Raw genomic sequence first — 26,672 nt, 5'->3', positions numbered from 1 at the left:
CTTGATCACCCGAAAATTTTGCGAATTCGGGTATCCTGGTTCCCTGTGGGTATGGGTGGTGATCAAATCGGCTGTCATAAGGTCTCCGATATGATTGCCCCCCAGGGACCATGCTTACTCCGAGCTTATCTCGGAACGCCTCGGCTATTTCTTCCCTTACTATATCAATGGCAGCCGGTGCAAGACCACCGGCTCTCTGGTCAAACATAGGTGGGATTGGTTGGATGTTAGTATGTTGTCTTTCCCCCCATTGGTTTGAGCTACGTGGTGCATTTCCGTTTGCCCTATATGGCTCATAGGTTTGATCGTTTCTTTCCGGCCTTCTAGATGGGGCCGGAAAGCTTTCCTGGGCTCTGGATCTTGAATTAATGGGCTGGTGCGTTGCATAGTGTGATGGGAAGTGTTGCTAGGACGGGTGAGGATTCGGGTAATAATCTTCCTCAAAAGACTCATACGCGGACTGTCCGGATATGTACCCAGACCATCCGTGGTTATATGCGGACCGTCCGTCGTTGTATGCGGACCGTCCGACTGGGTAGTTTGGGTTCTGTGACGTATGTGGTGGCTCGGGTGCATGTCTAGGTAACTCATTAAAAATGGGCCCGGCCGTGGCTGGCCCGGACGGTCCGCGCTCACGTGCGGACAGTCCGGACATGTGCAGATCGACTGTTTTGCTGCCGATTTGCGGTTGCTCAGGGTACGTGTCCATCGGCATCCCATAAAGGGGCTGTGACTGGTCGTGACAACCTCTAGCCGATGTATTACGTGTGTTATCCCCTAATTCAACCTCGTGTTAAGGAAAATTTGCTATACTAGATTTATCAAATGCACGAGCTAATCTCCTATAGTCGTTTTGCATATCCCCTATGATATTTTGCATTTGTTCACGATGTTCATCTACATAATTCTTAAGAGATTGCAGCTCGTTTGTATTACTTACATTGGGGATATCTGGCGTGGGTCGCAGTGAAGCCGGATCTGTCGCCCGATGTCGGGCGACCTTGTTGTTCCTGTCCACTTTGAAGTTGGCCAAGAACTTTGCTTTCGCCTTCTGGATCATCTGCTCCTTGTGCTCCTCGAACTGGAGCTGTTCGTCAGCCGACAATGTGTCCCAAGTCGGCTCTATGATGTTGCTTGGGGAAATATCAGAGCTATCCCTTGAACCGGCCATTGAGGGCCGATTTGATAGGTCTAAATATGCTCTCCCCAGCGGAGTCGCCAAAAAGTATGTTGACGCCTTTTCAGAGCGCCAAACACTCAACAAGAACTGTGGCGGTGCTCTCTGGTCAGGCGCGGACGGTCCACGGCCTGGGGCCGGACGGTCCGCGACCTGGCGCAGGGGCTGAGTCCTCTGCCTGACGGCCGGATGGTCTGCGCCCTGGGGCCGGATGGTCCGCGCGTGTGCAGGGGCGGCGGAAGTCGCCGGCGGCGGCCTGGATCTCGCTCCCGGGAGGGACCCCGTCGGGGAGGAGAGATCCTATGTGATGTCTATGCTCGGCAGGCCGACCTAGACTCTTCTAATCGGCGTAGAGCCGAAGAGAAGCGAGAAATTGGAGATCGAGAGGCTAAACCTAAACTAGACTAGAACTACTCCTAGGATAAAATGCGAAATAGAAGTGTTTGCTTCGATTGATGATGATTACAAATCGGCCGTAGACCTCTCTTTTTATAGAGGGGGGGCTGGACCCTTTACACGACCGGATTCCGAGCTAATTCCGCAAATATAGCTAACAAACATAGCACAAAACTCGGAACCCTAATCTATTCTGTGCACGCGCGGACCGTCCGGCCCATGGGCGCGGACTGTCCGGACCGCGGACTGTCCGGCCTCAGGGTCGGACCGTCCGCGTGCTCATTTTGGTGCCAAACAGGTAGAAAAAAATTAGATTCTTAAAATCCACGTGTAACCAAACGTAGCCTTAGTATGGCTAGCTAGACAATGATGTTAATGTCTTTTTAGGTGTAGAGATTAGATATATAGATACAACGTCTATATACACGAATAAATATCTTCAGTTGATGAATTAGGTCATCCTAATAAAATATAGGGTTCAAAGGATTGTGGTTGCTCTAATAAATTGCTCATTAAATATCTAATAACTAATACAATAACTACTTAAAATCCACACCATCTTTCTTAAACATTCCCTATTCACTTTAAAGATATTCATAATTGTTCGAGGCAAAGGATAAAAAACTAGGCTGCATCTATTCTATACCACTATATAATTCATGAGTTTAAATCTTACAAAACATGTCCAACAAAATCACATCCACACCGACAACTTTTACTAAATGCATCAAATAAATTACACATAAACTTAACACATCATCAAAATCAACAATGTAGATCTATGAATAACTATATATTCCTTATTCACTCAAATTTAGTGGACAAATATTATTTAGATCATCCTCCCTCCTCCACGACCCCATCCCCGCTAGCCTCCCTCTCTCTTTGCCCCATCCGCGCCGCTCCTCCCTCACTCGTGCCGCCACCGTCGACCCCTCTTCTTTTTCAGGATCATAGCGTTAACATGATCTATATGCTAGTAGAGTCTAGAGAACTATTGTCATTATTTATCTTTGGTTAGCGAGAATTCTAAAATAAAATATTTTGTATTTAGAGGTCTAATTAAATAAACTGCTAGATTATATTCTTTACAAAAATTTGTACCTTGATTTATTAGAAATGATACAAAGAGGCTTCGTGAGGTTGTTATCTGTCTGATTGGTTGCCCACATCGTTTCATTCTGAACTACCGTATATGTTGACTTTATCTCAGACTATGTTTGGTTACCTGCATGCGTACGGGAGACGTGTGGTGCATGGGGATGCAAGATAATTTATTTTACCTATATCCACATTTACGCCTAAATCTTGTGTATCTGGCTGGCCACCCTCCCGGGAGCCTGCGCACAAGCACGTATACATCCAATCAGCTTGTATAACGCTAACTCCAGCAGAATGTGTATAAGGCCGCAGATGCTTATTTTGTGTGATCGTATTCAATTAAGGACATGTTTGGTTTGTGTCTAACTATGTCTCATTTTATCTAAGGTTAGTCATTTGAATTGAAAAACTAAGCTTAGACAGAAAAATTAGATAAAATATGACAAATTAGATAACAAACCAAACAGTCCGAAAAATATTCACGCTTTCAGTTCCTCGCAGATCGGATCGCGCAAAATATGCGCTCGGGTGCTCAGTCGTGCATTCTCCTGGTTCCATTGCGAGTCTGCATGCGCATGCACGTGCTGCTGGGCCTGCTAACTTTTGGCGATGTACATGCAAACGTGGAAAGTACTACTTTGCCCATGCGCCATGGAAAGCCGTGGGGATAGCCTGCCTAACAAAGGGTAAATTCTTCGGAAATGTTGTATACTTTTTTCCAGTGTCAGCGTTGGACGGGAACAAAAACGCTCATGTTTTCACTCTATCGTTAAAAAAGAAAGAGTTCATATATAATACGAGTACTTGCTAGTATTTGCAATGGACAATGATAAAATTTGGAAACTATCAAAGCTGTTGTTCCTAAAACTGCCTGACCTAGGATAACGATTTTCAACGGGCCGAATGATCCGACAATGTTGTCTACTCGCTCCACTAAACTAGATCCTATTGTTGGATCTTTTATAGGCTTAGTCCATTTATTAAATAAACTCTATGATGTGTAGTGGTGGAGAATACCAATAGTACCATATTGGAAGTCCAAAGGTCTGTTGGCTTGACTTATATGGTGCGAATTATTCCACCTAACTTGAGAAGTCAAGAAACGGACAAGGGCGTGCCACACGCGCGCGCGCCGCCGCCGGCCGGGCGTGGCGTGGCCGGCGTGGTGTGGTTGTGTTAATTTTTAGCACCAACTAACCACGTAAACCTTTCAGCTGCTTGTCTCTTCGTCAGCTGCATGCGAGACCGTTGCCTTTCAGCTGCCCGTCTCTTGGCGTGTCGCATGCGACTCTTCTCCTTCAGCTTCCCTCTGCGAGAGGTTAAATAGAGGAGAACCCCTGGCACTTGGTACACGTGAATAGAACCACCATTTCAGAGTCACAACCCAGCCGCAAGTGAGAGTGTTCCCATCTCGTGACTCTGCGCGCACAGAGAAGCGACAGGGCAGGTGCATCCGGAGCCCTTGCCGTTCGAGACCTTGCAGGGGATCGGCAATTAGGTTTTTGGGGAGCGTCTACGCGACTGCCCAAAACGTCTTCTTCCTGATGACATGACAAGGGAAGCTGGACAAGGATCTGGATCATCAGAGCGTATGGGAGGGTATGATCAGTTTATTTCCTTAGTGTTTTGCGTTCTGCAAATTAAATATGTTTCATATACTCACCTCTGCTGTTTTATATGTAGTCATGTATTTATCTCTTCTGTTCTGTCATTTTATAATATGTTATATCTGTTTGTTTTAATTTTACAGTCATGCTGTTTATATTGCTATCTACTTATTTTTAGTTGTTCCGTAATAATTCATGAACCATGTTTATATACTTATTATATTTATATGATTCATATGCTCTATGTTCCCTTGATCCATATTGGTATGGATCAATTTGAAATAACGATTTCTATGGTTAATTATTTGTTATATGTCATCATCATAATGTTAATTTATGGAATTAAAATAATACTGAAAATGCCTATAATTCTAACAATCCAAAAACCTAATGTTAGGCATTTTTCTGTCAGAGGTTTTGCTGCTGTGCTAAAGCCTGATCCTTTTGATGGTAAAAACTTCTTGATATGGAAAGCTAAGATGGAATTGTGGCTTACTGCAATGTCTTGTTTTCATGCCGCTGAGGGCAAGCCTGCCAACTTACCTCCTGAGAATGAGGCTAAGTTTAAGGCTGAAGACAACCTCTTTCGAGAAGCAGTAATTAGTGCACTGGATACTAAATTCCAGAAAAGCTATATCATCCTTCCTACAGGGAAAGAGCTGTGGGATGCACTTGTTGGAAAATTTGGAGTAACTGACGCTGGTAGCGAGCTGTATCTCATGGAGCAGCTGTATGACTACAAGATGGTTGAGAACCGATCTGTAGTGGAACAGGCTCATGAGTTTCAGGCACTAGCTAAGGAACTCGAACTTTTTCCTTGTCCTTTGCCTGACAAGTTTGTGGCTGGCGGTATAATCGCCAAGTTACCACCTTTTTGGAAGGACTTTGCTACCTCTCTCAAACATAAGAGACAAGAGTTCAATGTGGAAGAGCTCATTGGTACTCTTGATGTTGAGGAAAGGGCTAGAACAAAGGACAGTGGAAAAGGTGTTGAGACCTCTACTGCTAATGTGGTGCAGAAGAGAAACTTCCGAAAGTTTAACAAGAAGAAAAACCAGAACAAACCAGAGAACGCAAATAAACCTGTTCAAACAACACAGTTTAAAAAGAAGAACAACAATAACAAGGGAAAGGGAGGATGCTTTGTCTGTGGCAGTGATCAACATTGGGCAAGAGAGTGCCCTGATCGCAAGTTCTCTCAAGACAAGAAATCAGCTAATGTTGTAACCACTGAAACTGAAGGTGGAATATCTGGGTATGGTAATTCTTTACCATTTGTTCTTTCAGTCTGTAATTCACCTAAGTGGTGGATAGAAAGTGGTGCAAACATTCATGTGTGTGCTAATGCCTCTATGTTCACTTCCTATCAGGTCGGGAGATCTGGCGCCTTGTTGATGGGAAATGGGTCGCGTGCTCATGTTCTTGGTGTTGGTATGGTCATTCTGAAGTTTACTTCGGGAAAGACGGTGCCATTGAAGAGCGTGCAACATGTGCCCTCTATCAAGAAGAATCTCGTTAGTGTTTCGATGCTATGTCGAGATGGATATAAAGTTGTTCTTGAGTCTAATAAATGTGTTGTGTCGAAACATGGTATTTTTGTTGGTAAAGGATATGACTGCGGAGGCTTATTCCGCTTATCACTGCATGATGTGTGTAATAAAATGGTGAATTCTGTTGATTTTTCTAATGAGTCAGATTTATGGCATTCACATTTTTGTCATGCAAGTTTTGGTTGTCTTATGTGGTTAGCAAATATAAATTTAATTCCTAAATTTAACTTGGTCAAAAAGTCTAAGTGCCATCTGTGTGTTGAATCAAAACAACCCCGCAAGCCTCACAAGGCTGCTGAGGCGAGGAGTTTGACACCTCTAGAACTTGTTCATTCTGATCTGTGCGAGATGAATGGAATTTTGACCAAAGGTGGTAAAAGATACTTTCTCACTTTTATAGATGACTCCACTAGATTTTGTTATGTGTATCTCTTAAAAACAAAAGATGAAGCGTTCAATTATTTTAAGGCCTATAAAGCTGAAGTTGAGAACCAACTTGAGAGGAAAATAAAACGTTTAAGGTCCGATCGAGGTGGAGAATATTTCTCTAATGTGTTCGATGAGTTTTGCGTGGAACATGGTATTATTCATGAGAGGACACCGCCATTCTCACCACAATCCAATGGGATTGCTGAAAGGAAAAACCGCACTCTAACAGATTTGGTGAATGCCATGTTGAGTACAGCGGGATTATCCAAGGCATGGTGGGGTGAGGCGATTTTGACGGCATGTCATGTCCTGAATAGAGTTCCAACAAAGAACAAAGAGATCACACCATTTGAGGAATGGGAAAAAAGAAGATTAAATCTCTCATATTTACGCACTTGGGGTTGCTTGGCTAAAGTGAATGTGCCAATCAACAAAAAGCGTAAACTTGGGCCTAAAACTGTTGATTGTATATTCCTTGGGTACTCTTTTCACATCACTAGGTATAGGTTCTTAATTATAAAATCTGATGTGCCTGATATATATGTTGATACTATCATGGAATCAAGAGACGCAACATTTTTTGAGAATGAGTTTCCCATGAAGAATACACCTAGTGATACAAGTCATGAGACTATAATTCCCCATGAGCACGAACTGTTGATTCCTATAGATCATGCTGAGGATTCTCACGTGCACATCCCTGAGGAGGATGACACTATAGTCACTCGAAAGAGCAAGAGACAGAGGGTTGCAAAATCCTTTGGTAATGACTTTATAGTGTACCTTGTGGAAGACACACCAACTACCATTAGTGAGGCATATTCCTCTCCTGATGCTGACTTATGGAAGGAAGCAGTAAGGAGTGAGATGGAATCTATTATGTCTAATGGAACTTAGGAGGTTGTTGACCGTCCTTATGGTTGTCAACCTATAGGTTGCAAATGGATCTTCAAGAAAAAGCTTAGGCCTGATGGTACAATCGAGAGGTACAAGGCAAGGCTTGTGACCAAAGGATATACCCAAAAGGAGGGTGAAGATTTCTTTGATACCTACTCACCAGTGGCTCGATTGACTACAATCCGCACATTAATAGCCGTGGCAGCCTCTTATGGTCTTATCATTCATCAGATGGATGTTAAGACAGCTTTCCTTAATGGAGAGTTGGATGAGGAGATCTATATGGATCAGCCAGAAGGGTTCATCGCGGATGGTCAAGAGAACAAGGTGTGCAGGTTGATAAAATCATTGTATGGCCTAAAACAAGCACCTAAGCAATGACATGAAAAGTTTGATAATACTCTTACAGCAGCTGGCTTTGTTGTAAATGAATCTGACACATGTGTGTATTATCGGTATGGTGGGGGTGAGTCTGTTATGCTGTGCCTTTATGTTGATGACATCTTGATCTTTGGATCAAATCTCAATGCGATTGAGGAAGTTAAAAATCTTCTATCGAGCAATTTCGAAATGAAAGATTTTGGAGAAGCTGATGTCATTCTAAACATCAAGCTTGTTAGAGAAGCTGATGGTGGGGTAACTTTGTTACAATCCCATTATGTGGAAAAGGTATTGAGTCGCTTTGGTTTTAGTGACTGTGATCCTGCTCCAACACCTTATGATCCTAGTGTGCTTTTGAGAAAGGATCAGAGAATAGCAAGGGATCAATTGACATACTCCCAGATCATTGGCTCGCTCATGTACCTTGCAAGTGCAACAAGGCCAGACATCTCTTATGTTGTGTGTAAGCTAAGTCGGTTTGTATCGAAACCAGGAGATGATCACTAGCGTGCTCTTGAGAGAGTGTTGCGGTATTTGAAAGGTACTATGACATACAATATTCATTATACCGGAAACCCAAAAGTGCTGGAAGGCTATTGTGATGCCAACTGGATTTCTGATGCTGATGATGTCGGCGTTTCGAACCCGGGGGGTCCCTGTATCGATGAGTAAATTGTCGCCGCGTGCCCCAGCCCAGATGGGTCGGCGCGAGATGGAGCACGAAGGGGGGAAGAAGCCGGAGGGAGGCAGGCGTGAGAGGTGAAACCCGCGGCCTTCATGTTTGCCCCGCGCCCAGGTCGGGTGCGCTTGCAGTAGGGGGTTACAAGCGTCCACGCGGGAGGGAGCGAGCGGCCTTACGCAAGCGTCGTCCCGTCCTTCCCCGCGCGGCCAACCCTCTTTAAGAGGGCCCTGGACCTTCCTTTTATAGGCGTAAGGAAAGGATCCAGGTGTACAATGGGGGGTGTAGCAGTATGCTAACGTGTCTAGCGGAGGAGAGCTAGTGCCCTAAGTACATGCCATCGTGGCAGCCGGAGAGGTTTTGGCACCCGGTTCATGTGGTGTCGTGGCCGTCGGAGGAGCGCCGGAGCCTGGCGGAAGGACAGCTGTCGGGGCTGTCGGGTCCTTGCTGATGTCCTCTTGCTTCCGTAAGGGGGCTGAGAGCTGCCGTCGTCATGGAGCATGCGGGGCGCCATCATTACTTGTTTGGCGGAGCGAGCCAGATGGGACATCGGTCTTGTTCCCCATAGCCTGAGTCAGCTTGGGGTAGGGTAATGATGGCGCCTCCTATGACGTGGTCGGTCCGAGCCCTAGGTTGGGCGAGGTGGAGGCTCCTCCGAGGTCGAGGTCGAGGTCGAGTCTGTCTTCCAAGGCCGAGGTCGAGTCCGAGCCCCTGGGTCGGGCGAGGCGGAGACCGTCGGCTGAGGCTAGGGCTGAGTCCGAGCCCTGGGGTCGGGCGAAGCGGAGTTCGTCGTCTTCCGGGGCTGAGCCCGAGTCCGAGCCCTGGGGTCGGGCGAAGCGGAGTTCGTCGTCTTCCGGGGCTGAGCCCGAGTCCGAGCACTGGGGTCGGGCGAAGCGGAGTTTGTTGTCTTCCGGGGCTGAGCCCGAGTCCGAGCCCTGGGGTCGGGCAAAGCGAAGTTCATCGTCTTCCGGGGCTGAGCCCGAGTCCGAGCCCTGGGGTCGGGCGAAGCGGAGTTTCCTATGGCACCTGAGGCCGGACTTGGCTGCTGTCAGCCTCACTCTATCGAGTGGCACAGCAGTCAGAGCGGCGCAGGCGGCGCTGTCCTCTTGTCAGGCCGGTCAGTGGAGCGGCGAAGTGACTACGGTCACTTCGGCTCTGTCGACTGGAGGGCGCGCGTCAGGATAAAGGTGTCAGGCCACCTTTGCATTAAATGCCCCTGCGATTCGGTCGGTTGGCATGGCGACTTGGCCAAGGTTGCTTCTTGGCGAAGACTGGGCCTCGGGCGAGCCGAAGGTGTGTCCGTTGCTGGAGGGGGTCCTCGGGCGAGACGTAGATCCTGCGGGGTCGGTTGCCCTTACCCGAGGCTGGGCTCGGGCGAGGCATGATTGTGTCCCTCGAATGGACCGATCCTTGACTTAATCGCACCCATCAGGCCTTTGCAGCTTTGTGCTGATGGGGGTTACCAGCTGAGATTTAGGAGTCTTGAGGGTACCCCTAATTATGGTCCCCGACAGTAGCCCCCGAGCCTCGAAGGGAGTGTTAATACTCGCTTGGAGGCTTTTGTCGCACTTTTTTGCAAGGGGACTAGCCTTTCTCGGTTGCGTTTTGTTCCGGTGGGTGCGCGCGAGCGCACCCGCCGGGTGTAGCCCCCGAGGCCTCGAAGGAGTGGTTTGACTCCTTCGAGGTCTTAATGCATTTCGCAATGCTTCGGCCGGTCTGGTTGTTCCCTCATGCGAGCTGGTCGTAGCCCGGGTGCGTGGTCGAGTCCCAAGTTCTCGGGCTGGTATGTTGACGCTGTCAATGGTTTGGCCGGAGCCGGGTTTGCGAGAGCAGCCCCCGAGCCTCCGCACAGGGCGAGAGGACGGTCAAGGATAGACTCGACTTTTTTACATACGCCCCTGCGTCGCCTTTTCGCAAGGAGGAGGGGGGAAAAGCGCCATGTTGCCCTTGGAGGGCGCCGAACATGGTGTCTCCGGTGAGCTGCTGACGGGTAATCCGAGTGGACGCCTGTGCCCCATTTGTTAGGGGTCGGCTAGAGGCCCGGAGGCGCGCTCCAAAAGTACCTGCGGGTGATCTGCCGGACCCGGTCCCCTTTTGACGGGGTCCGAGGGCTCGATGCCTCCCTCTAATGGGATTCCGTTACAAGATCGTTCCCGCTGGTCTCAGAAATGTCCTAGGGTACCTCGGGAGCGTAGCCCGAGCCTTGGTTATGTATCGAACGTACCCAGGGTCATCCCTCGCTCTGTGTCTGAGGCGGCTGTGAACCCTTCGTAGGCCACCCTACGAACCCCTGATCAGTAGTGGGCGTGGAGCCCGAGTGGCCTGAAGCGGCCGTTGAACCCTTCCGAGGGGCTGGCCTTCGAACCTCTGACCAGTAGTGGGCGCGGAGCCCGAGCGCTCTGAGGCGGCTGTTGAACCCCTCCGAGGGGCCAGCCTTCGAACCTCTGATCGGTAGGGGGGCTCGGGGCCCGTTTCCGTCGCGGAGAAGGATCCCTTTCGAGGTATCCCCCTTTCCCGGTCCCTGTTGTAAGAGAGAGAAAGAGGAAAAGGGAAAAAAAATATGAAATCGAGATGTCGTAGCGTACCTTTTTTGACGCGGTCATTATGGCGAAGGCGAAGCGTCGCTCGCTTCTCCTGCCAAAGGTGCCGCCTGTCCCGCCGCGGAGTTAATGCGACGGGACGAGTGGTTCACGGGGCAGCCGTTGCGCGTGCGCGAGCCGTTCGCGGAACGGAACATGGGTGCGCCGTCTTCACGCCATGGGAGAGGGTTCTCCCGCTGTCCCATGAGGGGACATGAGCTTGGCTGACGACGTGACCGCTGCTTCGGCTCGCCTGCCACCGCCATTACTGTCGGCCCATTTTTGGCCGCATCGACCGTCGCGCCTTCTCCCGCGGCTGACTGGCCTGTGACTGATGCGCCTGGCTGGCACTGTTGGGTCATACGCAGGGTTGCCTCGAGTCGCGGTACTGGTTCCGCAGTCGAGGAGGCGCGGTAGTGGCGCTAGTGGCGGTGCAGTTGCTCGCACGTAGCAACCGGCGCGCCGATTGCATGACGTGTGGGCCTGGGCCACCATGCTGGGCGCGTTGGAGTCGGAGGGGTGCGCCCTCTTGGCGCGGTTGCATGCCGACTACATGGTTGTCCGCCCTTTCACCCGTGGTCTGCGGGAAAGTGGAGGAATGCTTGTAACCGCTGGGCAGTTGCATGCACCGCGCGCGGCGGTTTGGCTTCTTCTGCCCTGGGCCAGCTTGCATGACGCGTGGGACCCAGCCCCCGTGCCGTAGGGGGAGGACCTTGGAGCGTGTTGGAGAAGACTCAGCCCGCGATGGGTGAGGACGCAAGTGGGGAGAATCACCTTTAAAAAGGAGGGTGATCCCCTTGAAAGGCGACCACGTCTTTGCGCTCCCTTATGCATCGCGTCTTTCTACCTTCCGAGCCCCCGAATGGGGAACACCCGCAATCCTTCCGCCTTGTCGTTGGAGGAACACAACTTCGTGGAAGTTGGTACCTTTCAGCCATCGTTCGGCTTCAAGGATTTTCATCAGGCGGCCCGGCTGCATCCCCTCGCCGGTGGTCACCCAAGACGGTGACCACCAGCCCCTGGGTGGGGAGAAGCAAGTCGGGCTGCGGCCTCTGCCCCTCCCTCAGCTTCAAGGATGTTCATCATCAGTGCTGGTGAGGGGAGTGCGCCGAGTTGGGGTCGGTCCCTGCGCGGGCGGTGGCCCGCTCCTTCCCTCAGTGATCGGGGGGAAGGGCGTTCGCCGTTCGTGGCGCTGGCAGCTGCCGCGTGCCCGGCTCTCTGACCCGAGTGGCTTCGGAGCCGCTTCCGGCGCCGCCTTCCGCCACGGTAGCCGGAAGAGGTTTCTCCGCCAACGAGATAGCCGGTGCCGCCCACGGACTGACCTCCAACTCTACGGCCTTCTGCTCGTCCTTGCCTCTCGAGTGAGGGCATGGGCGAGGGCCTTATGGCAGCAGCATCCGCCCTGAGGTCATCGCTGCTGCTGTTCGGTTCCCTGGAGCAGAAGTCGTCGTCGTCGCTGCTGCTGGAGCGGGCGACGGCGAGCCATCCGTCGGCCTTCTGTTGCTCCGCAGGCCCCCCAATCGTGGGATTGTTCGTACCTGCGGAGGTGGAACCGGAGTTCCATTTGTAATGGCACCTTGAGTGCCGGTGTCTTGTTCATTGTGGCTGTCGGGGCCTGAACATGTATGTATTTACGGCACGGAGTCGTGTTTTTTCCTCATTTCGAGCACTAAGACTCGCCTGTCGGCTATCTGAACCGCTTCACCAAGCGTGAGTCGCCTCGTGCAAAGGTGACGAGTGAGGTATCCGTATCCCGGAGGCGTAGGAGTCCCTCGGCTCGGTCGGCCTTGCCGTCCGAGGCTTCTCTTGCTTAGTTAAAGGAAACCCTCGGCCAGAGGTAGCGGTGTCAGCACGAACACAGGCAGAGTTGGCTTCGAAAAGAAGATTTGGTCGGCCGGAGCCTGGCTGGGTCGTCCACTGGCGGGATCGACGCCGGAGTTGAGTTGCCGAGGCCACAAGCCGAGCCGATGTCCTCGGGGGACAGCTGGCTGAGGCTTCGGGGTGACCGGCCTGAGCCGTCTGCTCGAGCCGGATTCCTGGAGAAGGCCCTGGCAGCGATGGCCCGGGCGTGGTGCTGATGTCGTCCTTCGGAGTGGAGATCCTCCGACCGCGTCGCCGTCCAAGTCTAGGTCGGACCTCGCCGAAGGTGTAGTTGACGCCGAGGGTGCTGCTGCTCCCTTCAACTGTCAAGATCCGAGCCTGCAGGATTGGATTATCTTGTAGTGTGTGTATGTTTTCTGCGGCCGCCGAGGCACAAATACACCATCGTCGTGTTGTAAAGCTGCGTTTCTTTTCCTCTTGTTTCGAGTATCTAGACCTATTTGTCGGTAACAGAATTGTTTGTGCGAGCGAGAGTTACTTTTCACGGAAGGTGATGAGTGAGGTATCCGTATCCCGGAGGCGTAGGAATCCCTCGGCTCGGTCGGCCTTGCCGCTTATGCGCACTCTTACTCGTCCATAGGGTTCTGTCACCGACGCAGTCGAGAAGGCCCGAAAAATCGTTTCGGCAGAGGAGCTTTCGAGCGTGAAGACTTGTTCGGTCTGCGGAATCACCTATCCGAGCGCGAGTTACTTATCGCAGAAGGTAATGAGTGAGGTATCCGTATCCCGGAGGCATAGGAGTCCCTTGGCTCGGTCAGCCTTGGCTGCTTACGTGTACTCCGTCGTTTTCAGGATCCACTTTCGAAGTAGTCAAAAAGCACGAAAGACATTCTGGCAGAAAAGATCTTTTTCCGAGGAAAATTTTGACGCAGAGGGGGTTCCCCCCTTTTAGCCCCCGAGGGAGGGTCGGGCTTTGCCGAGGCAAGGCTGACCCTTCCTTGATGACTAGACTTTGTGTGTGAACGAGGTGTATGAACGACTTGAAAGCATCTTAAGGGTAGAAGCGACGTAGCTATCGGATGTTCCAAGCGTTGCTATAGACCTCGCCTTGACTGTTGGCCAGCTTGTACGTTCCGGGCTTCAGAACCTTGGCGACGACGAACGACCCTTCCCAGGGAGGCGTGAGCTTGTGCCGCCCTCGGGCGTCTTGTCGCAGCCGAAGCACCAGGTCGTCCACCTGGAGGTCTCGGGACCGAACCCCTCGGGCGTGGTAGCGTCGTAGGGAATGCTGGTACCGCGCCGAGTGTAGTAAGGCCATGTCCCGAGCCTCTTCCAGCTGGTCCAGTGAGTCTTCTCGATTAGCTTGATTGCTTTGGTCGGCGTAGGCCCTCGTCCTCGGGGAACCGTATTCTAAGTCTGTGGGCAAGATGGCCTCGGCCCCATAGACTAGAAAGAACGATGTGAAGCCCGTGGCTCGGCTCGGCGTTGTCCTCAGACTCCAGACCACCGAGGGGAGTTCCTTCATCCATCGCTTGCCGAACTTGTTGAGGTCGTTGTAGATCCGAGGCTTGAGTCCTTGCAGAATCATGCCGTTGGCACGTTCTACCCGCCCATTCGTCATGGGGTGAGCCACGGCGGCCCAGTCCACCCGGATGTGGTGATCCTCGCAGAAGTCCAGGAACTTTCTGCCGTTGAACTGGGTGCCGTTGTCGGTGATGATGGAGTTCGGGACCCCAAAGCGATGGATGATGTTGGTGAAGAACGCCACCGCCTGTTCGGACCTGATGCTGTTTAGGGGTCGGACCTCGATCCACTTGGAGAATTTGTCGATGGCGACCAACAGGTGCATGTAGCCCCCGGGTGCCTTCTGCAAGGGGCCGACTAGGTCCAGACCCCACACAACAAACGACCAGGTGATGGGTATGGTCTGCAGAGCCTGAGCGGGCAGGTGGGTCTGCCTTGCGTAGAACTGACACCCTTCGCAGGTGCGGACAATTCTAGTGGCGTCGGCCACCGCCGTCGGCCAGTAGAAACCTTGTCGGAAGGCGTTTCCAACAAGGCCTCGAGGTGTTGCGTGATGGCCGCAAGCCCCCGAGTGTATCTCTTGTAGGAGCTCCTGGCCTTCGGCGATGGAAATGCATCGCTGGAGGATGCCCGAGGGGCTGCGGTGGTAGAGCTCCTTCCCGTCTCCCAGCAAGACGAACGACTTGGCGCGCCGCGCCAACCGCCGAGCTTCGGCTCGATCGAGGGGTAGCTCTCCTCGGTGGAGATATTGCAGGTATGGGGTCTGCCAGTTTTGATTAGGCGTGACCCCGCTCCGCTCCTCCTCGATGCGCAGTGCCTCACCCTCGGGGGCCGAGGGTACCTCAGGCCGAGCCGAGGGTGCCTCAAATTGAGCCGAGGGTGCCTCGGGCTGGGCCGAGGCCTTCTCAGGCTCGGGCGTGTCGTCGGTCTTGACGGAGGGTTGATGCAAGTCTCGGGAGAAGACGTCCGGGGGAACCGTTGTTTGCCCCGAGGCTATTTTAGCCAGCTCGTCCGCAGTCTCGTTGTAGCGCTGGGCGACGTGGTTGAGCTCGAGCCCGTAGAACTTGTTTTCCAGGCGCCGAACCTCATCGCAGTAGGCTTCCATCTTCGGGTCGCGGCAGTGGGAGTTCTTCATGACTTGGTCGATGACGAGCTGCGAGTCACCGCGAGCGTCGAGGCGTCGGACCCCTAGCTCGATGGCGATGTGCAACCCGTTGACCAGAGCCTCGTACTCGGCCACATTGTTGGACGCCGGGAAGTGGAGGCATAGCACGTAGCGTAGGTGCTTCCCGAGGGGAGAGATGAAGAGCAGGCCTGCGCATGCTCCTGTCTTCATCAGCGACCCGTCGAAGAACATGGTCCAGAGTTCCGGTTGGATCGGAGCTGTTGGGAGCTGGGTGTCGACCCATTCAGCCACAAAGTCCGCCAAGACCTAGGACTTGATGGCCTTCCGAGGGGTGAACGAGATCGTCTCGCCCATGATTTCCACCGCCCACTTTGCAATTCTACCCGAGGCCTCTCGGCACTGGATGATCTCCCCCAGGGGGAAGGATGACACCACAGTTACCGGATGAGACTCGAAGTAGTGTCGCAACTTCCGTCGTGTCAGGATCACCGCGTACAGGAGCTTCTGAATTTGTGGGTAGCGGATCTTGGTCTCGGACAGTACCTCGCTGATGAAGTAGACTGGCCTCTGGACGGGCAATGCATGCCCCTCTTCTCGTCTCTCAACTACGATCGCGGCGCTAACCACCTGAGTTGTCGCGGCGACGTAGATCAAGAGGGCTTCTCCGGCAGCGGGGGGCACCAAGATGGGCGCGTTCGTGAGGAGCGCCTTCAGGTTCCCGAGGGCTTCCTCGGCCTCAAGGGTCCAAGTGAAGCACTCGGCCTTCCTTAAGAGGCGGTACAGAGGCAGGCCTCTTTCGCCGAGGCGCGAGATGAAACGGCTCAGAGCCGCAAGGCATCCCGTGACTCTCTGTACGCCTTTCAAGTCCTTGATGGGCCCCATGCTGGTGATGGCCGCGATCTTCTCCGGGTTGGCCTCGATGCCCCGCTCGGAGATGATGAACCCCAAGAGCATGCCTCGGGGAACCCCGAAGACACACTTCTCGGGATTGAGCTTCACGCCTTTCGCCTTGAGACATCGGAATGTCGCTTCAAGGTCGGAAAGGAGGTCAGAGGCTTTCCTCGTCTTGACTACGATGTCATCGACGTAGGCCTCGACCGTTCGGCCAATGTGTTCGCCGAACACGTGGTTCATGCACCTTTGGTATGTTGCACCCGCATTCCTCAAACCGAACGACATGGTAACATAGCAGTACATGCCGAAAGGTGTGATGAAAGAAGTCGCGAGCTGGTCGGACTCTTTCATCCTAATTTGGTGATACCCTGAGTAGGCATCGAGGAAAGATAGGGTTTCGCACCCAGCAGTGGAATCCACGATTTGATCGATGCGAGGCAGAGGGTAGGGAACTTTCGGACATGCTTTGTTTAGACCAGTGTAGTCTACACACATCCGCCATTTCCCTCCTTTCTTTCTCACAAGAACAGGGTTGGCAAGCCATTCGGGATGGAATACCTCTTTGATGAATCCTGCTGCCATTAGCTTGTGGATCTCCTCGCCTATGGCTCTGCGCTTTTCTTCGTCAAATCGGCGCAGAGGCTGCTTCACGGGTCGGGCTCCAGCTCGGATATCCAGCGAGTGCTTGGCGACATCCCTCGGTATGCCGGGCATGTCCGAGGGACTCCACGCGAAAACGTCGGCGTTTGCACGGAGAAAGTCGACGAGCACTGCTTCCTATTTGGGATCAAGCTCGGAGCCGATCCGGATCTGCTTGGAGGCGTCGTTGCTGGGGTCGAGAGGGACGGATTTAACTGTCTCCGCTGGCTCGAAGTTGCCGGCGTGGCGCTTCACGTCTGGCGCCTCCTTAGAGAGGCTCTCCAGGTCAGCGATGAGGGCCTCGGATTCGGCGAGGGCCTCGGCGTACTCCACGCACTCCACGTCGCATTCGTACGCGTGTCGGTACGTGGGGCCGATGGTGATGACCCCGTTGGGGCCCGGTATCATGAGCTTGAGGTAGGTGTAGTTGGGGACGACCATGAACTTGGCGTAGCATGGCCTCCCTAGCACTGCGTGGTAGGTTCCTCGAAACCCGACCACTTCGAACGTGAGGATCTCCCTTTTGAAGTTGGAGGGTGTCCCAAAGCGGACGGGTAGATCGAGTCGTCCGAGGGGCTGGACGCGCTTCCCGGGGATGATCCCGTGGAAAGGCGCAGCGCCTGCCCGAACTGAGGACAGATCGATCCGCAGGAGCCCGAGGGTCTCGGCGTAGATGATGTTGAGGCTGCTGCCTCCATCCATGAGGACCTTGGTGAGCCTGACGTTGCCGATGACGGGGTCGACAATGAGCGTGTATTTCCCCGGGCTCGGCACGCGGTCGGGGTGGTCGTCTTGGTCGAAGGTGATGGGCTTGTCAAACCATTCTAGGGAGACTGGCGCCGCCACCTTAACCGAACAGACCTCCCGACGCTCTCGCTTGCGGTGCCGAGCCGAGGTGTTCGCCACTTGCCAACCGTAGATCATGAAGCAGTCGTGGACCTCGGGGAACTCTCCTGCCTGGTGATCTTCCTTCTTGTTGTCGTCGCGAGCCCTGCCACCCTCCGCGGGTGGCCCGGCCTTGTGAAAGTGGTGCCGAAGCATGGCGCACTCCTCAAGGGTGTGCTTGACGGCCCCCTGATGATAGGGGCACGACTCCTTGAGCATCTTGTCGAAGAGGTTGGCACCTCCGGGAGGTTTCCGAGGGTTCTTGTACTCGGCGGCGGCGACAAGGTCCGCGTCGGTGGCGTCGCGTTTTGCTTGCGACTTCTTCTTGCCTTTCTTCTTGGCGCCGCGTTGAATTGACGCCTCGGGGACATCTTCCGGTGGGCGGCCCTGGGGCTGCTTGTCCTTCCGGAAGATGGCCTCAACCGCCTCCTGGCCAGAGGCGAACTTGGTGGCGATGTCCATCAGCTCGCTCGCCCTGGTGGGGGTCTTGCGACCCAGCTTGCTCACCAGGTCGCGGTAGGTGGTGCCGGCGAGGAACGCGCCGATTACATCCGGATCGGTGATGTTGGGCAGCTCGGTGCGCTGCTTCGAGAATCGTCGGATGTAGTCCCGGAGAGATTCTCCTGGCTGCTGGCGGCAGCTTCGGAGATCCTAGGAGTTTCCAGGGCGCACGTACATGCCCTGTAAATTGCCGGCGAAGGCCTGGACCAGGTCGTCCCAGTTGGAGATCTGCCCCGGAGGCAGGTGCTCCAGCCAGGTGCGAGCGGTGTCGGAAAGGAACAGGGGGAGGTTGCGGATGATGAGGTTGTCATCGTCCGTTCCACCCAGTTGGCAGGCCAGCCGGTAGTCCGCGAGCCACAGTTCCGGTCTCGTCTCCCCCGAGTACTTTGTGATAGTAGTCGGGGTTCGGAACCGAGTCGGGAACGGCGCCCGTCGTATGGCGCGGCTGAAAGCCTGCGGACCGGGTGGTTCGGGCGAGGGACTCCGATCCTTCCCGCTGTCGTAGCGTCCCCCACGCCTGGGGTGGTAGCCTCGGTGCACCCTCTCGTCGAGGTGGGCCCGACGGTTGCGGTGATGGTGCTCGTTGCCGAGGCGACCCGGGGCCGCAGACGCTGTGTTGCGCGTGCGCCCGGTGTGGACCGAGGCTTCCCGCATGAATCGGGAAGTCGCGGCGCGATGTTCCGAAGGGTACCCCTGCCTTCGGGAGGCGGAGCTTTCGGCCCGTCGGACCGCGGCGTCCTCCAGGAGATTCTTGAGCTCTCCCTGGATACGCCGCCCCTCGGTGGTTGATGGCTCCGGCATTGCGCGGAGAAGTATTGCCGCTGCAGCCAGGTTCTGGCCGACTCCACTGGAAGTCGGTGGCGGCCTTACCCTGACATCATCGGCGATGCGGTGCTGGAAGCCCTGGGGGAGATGACGCACTTCTCCGACCGGAGGTTGGCCCGCCCATTCCTGCCCGATGTCCTGGCGGATCGGCTCAAGCGTTCCTGCTCCCTCGTCGAGCCTGGCCTGCATCTTGCGGATTTGCTCGAGCTGTGGGTCATGACCCCCCGCCGGGACGACGACCACAACTAGCTCCCGAAGGATGTCAACGCGAGGCACAGGCCTAGGGAGATCACCGTTCTCTGGCATACCAAGATGGTTGCCTTCGTCGGGACCCCCTAGATCGACGTGGAAACATTCACGACTTGGGCCGCAGTCCTCGTCGCCGAGGCTGCGGCTACCGTCGGAACAGTCGGAAAGGCAGTAGTCGCACGCGGTCATAAAGTCCCGCATGGCACTGGGGTTACCAAGTCCGGAGAAATCCCAACAGAAGTCGGGCTCGTCATCTTCCTTGGACCCCGAGGGCCCGTAGGTCGAGACGGCCGTCAGCCGTTCCTAGGGTGACCGCATACGATACCCCAGAGGGTTTGGACTCGCCTCTATGAGGGTGTCCACCGAAGCGAAGTCGCTTGGTGGGTCGAGGCCGAATCCAAAAGGCACGAGATGGGAATCGGTCGGTACCTCTTGGTCGACGGGCGGTGACGAAGTCACGTCTGGGGCTGACTGCACCGTCGTCTCAGGTACGAGGGTGACGCCCAGCAAGTCCTTTGCGAGCGCGCTGGCGTCGTCCGTTTGCTTGGGGTTGGCGTGTTGCGGGGAGACGGCGCTCGTCTTCGTCTCAGACGCGAGGACGATGCCCGACGTGCCCCCAGTTGGGGCGCCGGCGCCGTCGACTCACTCGACAGCCGACGAAGTGCCGCCTCCTGCTTGGCCTTGGTTGCCCCGCCTCCTCCTCCATCGGCGGGTGAGGGGACGGTACAAGCCCGAATGTTGTTCTTCCACCACGTGGGGAAGACGTCGTCGATTCCGCCGCCGGTGGGCGGGTTGTCGGCCGCCATTGTCGCTGTTGCGCGGCGGGGGAAGGAGTATCATGTCGTAGCTGCCGTCGAGGGACATGAACTCAAGACTCCCGAAACGGAACACCGTCCCGGGCTGGAAAGGTTGCTGGAGACTGCCCATCTGGAGCTTGACGGGAAGCTGTTCGTCAACACGCAGCAGGCCCCTACCTGACGCGCCAACTGTCGGTGTTTCGAACCCAAGGGGTCCCTGGACCGACGAGTAAATTGTCGCCGCGTGCCCCAGCCCAGATGCGTCGGCGCGAGACGGAGCACGAAGGGGGGGGGGAAGAAGCCGGAGGGAGGCAGGCGTGAGAGGTGAAACCCGCGGCCTTCGTGTTTGCCCCACGCCCAGGTCGGGTGCGCTTGCAGTAGGGGGTTACAAGCGTCCACGCGGGAGGGAGCGAGCGACCTTACGCGAGCGCCGTCCCGTCCTTCCCCGCGCGGCCAACCCTCTGTAAGAGTGCCCTGGACCTTCCTTTTATAGGCGTAAGGAAAGGATCCAGGTGTACAATGGGGGGTGTAGCAGTATGCTAACGTGTCTAGCGGAGGAGAGCTAGTGCCCTAAGTACATGCCATCGTGGCAGCCGGAGAGGTTTTGGCACCCGGTTCGTGTGGTGTCGTGGCCGTCGGAGGAGCGCCGGAGCCTGGCGGAAGGACAGCTGTCGGGGCTGTCGGGTCCTTGCTGACGTCCTCTTGCTTCCGTAAGGGGGCTGAGAGCCGCTGTCGTCATGGAGCATGCGGGGCGCCATCATTACTTGTTTGGCGGAGCGAGCTAGATGGGACGCCGGTCTTGTTCCCCACAGCCTGAGTCAGCTTGGGGTAGGGTAATGATGGCGCCTCCTATGACGTGGTCGGTCCGAGCCCTGGGTTGGGCGAGGTGGAGGCTCCTCCAAGGTCGAGGTCGAGTCTGTCTTCCAAGGCCAAGGTCGAGTCCGAGCCCCTGGGTCGGGCGAGGCGGAGACCGTCGGCTGAGGCCAGGGCTGAGTCCGAGCCCTGGGGTCGGGCGAAGCGGAGTTCATCGTCTTCCGGGGCTGAGCCCGAGTCCGAGCCCTAGGGTCGGGCGAAGTGGAGTTCGTCGTCTTCCGGGGCTGAGCCTGAGTCCGAGCCCTGGGGTCGGGCGAAGCGGAGTTCGTCGTCTTCCGGGGCTGAGCCCGAGTCCGAGCCCTGGGGTCGGGCGAAGCGAAGTTCATCGTCTTCCGGGGCTGAGCCCGAGTCCGAGCCCTGGGGTCGGGCGAAGCGAAGTTCGTCGTCTTCCGGGGCTGAGCCCCAGTCCGAGCCCTGGGGTCGGGCGAAGCGGAGTTTCCTATGGCGCCTGAGGCCGGACTTGGCTGCTGTCAGCCTCACTCTGTCAAGTGGCACAACAGTCAGAGCGGCGCAGGCGGCGCTGTCCTCTTGTCAGGCCGGTCAGTGGAGCGGCGAAGTGACTACGGTCACTTCGGCTCTGTCGACTGGAGGGCGCGCGTCAAGATGAAGGTGTCAGGCCACCTTTGCATTAAATGCCCCTATGATTCGGTCGGTTGGCGTGGCGACTTGGCCAAGGTTGCTTCTTGGCGAAGACTGGGCCTCGGGCAAGCCGAAGGTGTGTCCGTTGCTGGATGGGGTCCTCGGGCGAGACGTAGGCGAGGCGTGATCGCATCCCTCGAATGGGCCGATCCTTGACTTAATCGCACCCATCAGGCCTTTGCAGCTTTGTGCTGATGGGGGTTACCAGCTGAGATTTAGGAGTCTTGAGGGTACCCCTAATTATGGTCCCCAACAGATGAGCTTTATGCCACAAGCGGATATGTGTTTCTGTTTGGAGGTGGCGCTGTTTCCTGGAAGTCTTGCAAGCAGACTATCTTAACGAAGTCTACAATGGAAGCAGAACTCGTAGCATTAGACACTGCTGGGGCTGAGGCCGAGTGGCTTCGTGATTTCCTATTGGACTTAACGGTAGTTGAAAAACCGATACCGGCTATTTCCATGAACTATGACAATCAAACTGTGATTACAAAGGTTAACAGTTCTAGGAATAACATGAAGTCTACAAGGCATGTTAAGAGGAGATTAAAATCTGTCAGAAAGTTGAAAAACTCCGGAGTTATAACGGTGGATTATGTCCACACATCGAATAATCTGGCAGATCAATTCACTAAGGGTCTGTCACGCAATGTGATAGAAAGTGCATCGAGAGAAATGGGTATGAGACCCATGTGAGATCTACTCTAGTGGTAACCTACTCTATGTGATCGGAGATCCCGTGAAGTAGAGTGGAGAAACAAGCTAGGAGTAGATTGCGAGGAAAGATCCCTTCTTTAACTCATTTCTGATGCACATCTTTCCTATCTGTAAGGCAAGATGGTTTTTACCTTAATGTATTCCAAGAGTCTTATACAGGTGAGATGTTGTCCTACAGAACATCTTTTGAGGAATACACATATATGAGTCAGACTGCTGGTCACAGTCTATGGGACTTGGGTAATCCCTAAATACTCATGAAAGTCACTGAAGTGTGACTTATATGCTTCTAAACAGCGGGAATACCCTTTTGCAGCCTAGTATCAGCAAAGGATTTGAGTGAATCTCATTTCGCACAAAACTGTCAATTCAAGGCTTAGTCCATTGTTCAGTTGTGAATGAGTGAAACTCTTATTCTAGATGGATGTTCAACTTAACAGTCTCCATCGAAACACTGGTATATCAAAGGATTGTAATTCTGATACTTCATCATTACAAACCCTAGAGTTTGGTGGGGATTGTTGGATCTTTTATGGGCTTGGCCCATTTATTGAATAAACTCTATGGTGTGTAGTGGTGGAGAATACCAATAGTACCATATTGGAAGTACAAGGGTCTGTTGGCTTGACTTATATGGTGGGAATTATTCCACCTAACTTGAGAAGTCAAGAAACGGACAAGGGCGTGCCACACGCGCGCGCGCCGCCGCTGGCCGGGCCGGGCGTGGCGTGGCGAGGCAGGCAGGCAGGCAGGCAGGCGAGCGGGCGTGGTGTGGTTGTGTTAATTTTTAGCACCCACTAACCGCGTAAACCTTTCAGCTGCTTGTCTCTTCGTCAGCTGCATGCGAGACCGTTGCCTTTCAGCTGCCCGTCTCTTGGCGTGTCGCATGCGACTCTTCTCCTTCAGCTTTCCTCTGCGAGAGGTTAAATAGAGGAGAACCCCTGGCACTTGGTACACATGAATAGAACCACCATTTCAGAGTCACAACCCAGCCGCAAGTGAGAGTGTTCCCATCTCGTGACTCTGCGCGCACAGAGAAGCGAGAGGGCAGGTGCCTCCGGAGCCCTTGTCGTTCGAGACCTTGCACGGGGGATCGGCAATTAGGTTTTTGGGGAGCGTCTACGCGACTACCCAAAACGTCTTCTTCCTGGTGACATGACAAGGGAAGCTGGACAAGGATCTGGATCATCAGAGCGTATGGGAGGATATGATCAGTTTATTTCCTTACTATTTTGCGTTCTGCAAATTAAATATGTTTCATATATTCACCTCTGCTGTTTTATATGTAGTCATGTATTTATCTCTTCTGTTCTGTCATTTATAATATGTTATATCTGTTTGTTTTAGTTTTACAGTCATGTTGTTTATATTGCTATATATTTATTTTTAGTTGTTCCATAATAATTCATGAACCATGTTTATATACTTATTATATTTATATGATTCATATGCTCTATGTTCTCTTGATCCATATTGGTATGGATCAATTTGAAATCACGATTTCTATAGTTAATTATTTGTTATATGTCATCATCATAATGTTAATTTATGGAATTAAAATAATACGGAAAATGCCTATAATTCTAACACCTATCTGGTCACCAGCTCACCATCGTTGACTTTTATGTTATCACAAGTTGTCTTTCACGCATTTGATGGACTTTTAGAGGATGTTTAGATCTCCACCTCTTAATTTTAAGCTGAAGTCACCAAACAGATAATCTAAAATTAGTTCTAAACTCCAGTCCATCTCATATTAGAGCTTTAGACCTCAGGACAGAGCTTAAAGTGGTCTAAATTGGAGTCTTAGCATGTTTTCTGGATCATGTATGAACTAGATAGAGCAGAAGACATGACATAGCCATAACTTTAGGATGCCATGAATCAGGATACATAGATTTTTTTTCTTAGGGTGCGTTTGGTTGAATATACGAAGAGGGATGGAATGAGGCGGCCACGTTTTTTATAATGTTTGGTTGAGAGTCAAGCGGGGGCGAGGTGAACACCGGAGTGATTTTTGAGGGCAGCGTGATCCCAAAAAATTGAGGGGACGGTGGCGCCCCTGACTCATCATACTTTGACCTCAAACCAAACACACCCTTAAATGGGTCACTCAATGCTCTGGTGCTTTTATGAGGCTAATGCACGAGTAAAGATTGACAAGTACAACCTCGTTAATATTTACTTGGAACCAATAGTTGCACTAGTGTATGGGATGTTGAAAACAGGCCGAAACAGTTAGGAGAAGCCTTTAACCATTTTCTGTTTCATATTTTTACACGAAAATAGTTAAAGAATCAGGAAGTCCGGTCGAGAAAGCATAAAAGTAAAGTTATTAAATTTATCATGACTTAAACTATCATAATATGTAATTTTTTTAGTTTAAAATAATTTAATCTTATATATAATTGTTGGTCAAAGTTAAAATAGTTTGACTTAGGACAAACTCTTTAAATTATGTGGACTTGACCAAGGGAGTACGATTTAAAGGGTTACTTCAGACTTCCCTCCTAGGCATGGCAACGACTGCTATACAAGAAGTTCTAAACGTGCAAGTAAATCATCTGATCCATTAGATCGTGATTCAACCGTAGGTCACATTTAACACTTAAACTCTTCCACCACCAGCTCAATAATCTTTATAAAAAATCCCAACAACCATAATTGTATCTGTGGTTAGATCGTAATCTAATGGAGCAAATAGTTTGCTTGCACGCTTACATAGAAAGACTGCTTACATATCAGTCGTTGCCCTTAGTCGTATCACGTGCGTGTTTCCTTCACTTGCCGATCCGTTAATTTAGCCTAGGGGCACCAGAGGAAACAAAAATACCGTACGTGAAGAGCTGCACTAGTATTCGTGGAAAAAGTATACGCCCTGTTTTTTTAGGATGAAGGGATTGTAATGATATTATGTCCTTAAATGTAAAATTAAGCATAAATACACAATATTAATTTGTATTCACACAATATAATTTTAAATCGACGCAGCACGTTGGCCTGCCCATCCTCGCTGAACCACCAGAGGACGAGCCACACGCGCACGCAGACACTAGTCGCACAGTTGTTTTCGCCCCATGGCAGCCGGCGCTAGCGCTTGAGTTGAACACATGACCTCAGGCAGCCACAGGCCCACAACCCGTAAGACTGATTGCAACGGTGCACGCTATGACCTCCCTCCCCTACTACTATTCATACGCTAGGGGCAACAGTTGCCCTCTACCACCTACAACGGTCACCTCTACCAAGCCCCCTAGCGAGCGGACCTCTTCTCTCTCCCTCCAGAAGCTTATCACTGTTCACGCGCCCTAACACTATTTGGTACTGCAGCTGTGGGCCCGCGATGAATTGTTAGTAGATGAAAAATTGATAATGGATAAAAAGTAGGTATAAAAAATGATATTTTATGGTTGTAGTGGAGTATATGGGAAGTATTTAAGGGGAACCGCTGCGGGAGATGAAAAAGCAGGGGATGAACTGTTGATGATGTGACACAAAAAAGTGATATAGGAGAAAAAATTTAGGAAGAACCGCTGCGGATAGTCTAAGTCTCATTTGATTCAGCTTCTGGGAAGCTTCTCACACCAAAAACTACTTTTTTGAACCAAACGGTCTAGCTTCTCTCGGGTGGCTTCTCAGGGAAGAGCTTGGGCCAGAAGCCCCCATTACACACGCCGAGAGAAGCGGCCGGACACAGCAAGGTGAGATTCTTCAGTTCCGTTCGCTAGGAGCCTCTTGCTAATGTGATTTGTGCCATTTGTAAGTAATTTGTTTGTTGTAAAGTTCGTCTTTTCTCTAAATTTGTATTGACTAGCTAGGTTACCAAATACCTAAATTTTTACCAGTCAGATTTTCTAGATGGCCAGATTTTATCTACACCCAGCTTTTTAGAAAAACTCTTCAAAGAAAACCGATCCAAACAGGCCTGTAGCTAGTCTCATATATCTCATCAATAGACTCATTAACCCTGGTGACACTTCCGCGTAACTTCTCTGCCTTTGGTAACTTCACTTCCGTCAAAATGGTCAAGCACTATGACATGCCAATGTCATCTAGTCTCACTGTTGACTTATTATTATTTTTCTAGGTTCGGCACTTACGGATGTTTGAATGTACTAGAGATAATAATAAGTGGGCTCAAAACTGATATTGAAATTAGCTAGCTAATTATTAACTAATTTGCTAAAAATATCTAATAGCTGAACTATTAGCTAGACTGTTTGAATTTCTCAGCTAATTTTAACAGCTAACTATTAGTTCTAGTGCATTCAGCACTCTCTTAGTTAGAGCAGCTCTATCATGCGACTAGAATATACACCAAAATCTATTTTAGGCTTGGAAAGGAAAAAATCTCGTGTCCATTTGCTCCCCTAACTTTTTTCCAAAATC

This window comes from Zea mays, chromosome 3 (assembly GCF_902167145.1).
Source record: "Zea mays cultivar B73 chromosome 3, Zm-B73-REFERENCE-NAM-5.0, whole genome shotgun sequence".
Lineage (NCBI taxonomy): Eukaryota > Viridiplantae > Streptophyta > Magnoliopsida > Poales > Poaceae > Zea > Zea mays.
Note: the sequence above shows the minus strand (reverse complement) of the source record.